The sequence below is a fragment of the Phalaenopsis equestris genome, unplaced genomic scaffold (assembly GCF_001263595.1).
Source record: "Phalaenopsis equestris unplaced genomic scaffold, ASM126359v1 Scaffold000036, whole genome shotgun sequence".
Lineage (NCBI taxonomy): Eukaryota > Viridiplantae > Streptophyta > Magnoliopsida > Asparagales > Orchidaceae > Phalaenopsis > Phalaenopsis equestris.
Window position 1 is genome coordinate 6,574,460 of NW_018164478.1, and position 398 is coordinate 6,574,857.

A 398-nucleotide genomic window follows, 5' to 3' on the forward strand; every position below is an offset into this window, starting at 1 on the left:
CTAATGGACCATGACATCATGCATTTTTAGGATACGTGCATTTTTATTTGCTTGGATAAACTGTATTTTGACAAGTTCTTAAAAAAATTATCATTGAAATATATATTTTCCCACCACTCCTGGCTATGTGAAGTGATAGCTTTCTAGCTGCAATCTGATTTTATTATTTTTTTTAATAATCACCTTAATTTTTTGAGCATCAGATTATTATTCCGTGGCCACAGCTGCTCCAAACAAACCAAAAGAATTTTTTTGTTTAATATAACCTATCTAAAATTTGAAATTTGAGATTTTTTTCTATATAAATAATAAAATTAAATATTTTTATACTATGAAGTTTTACATTAAACTTGTTGCAGACTTTTTTTTTTAAAAATTTTCGGCACATATTCTCCATT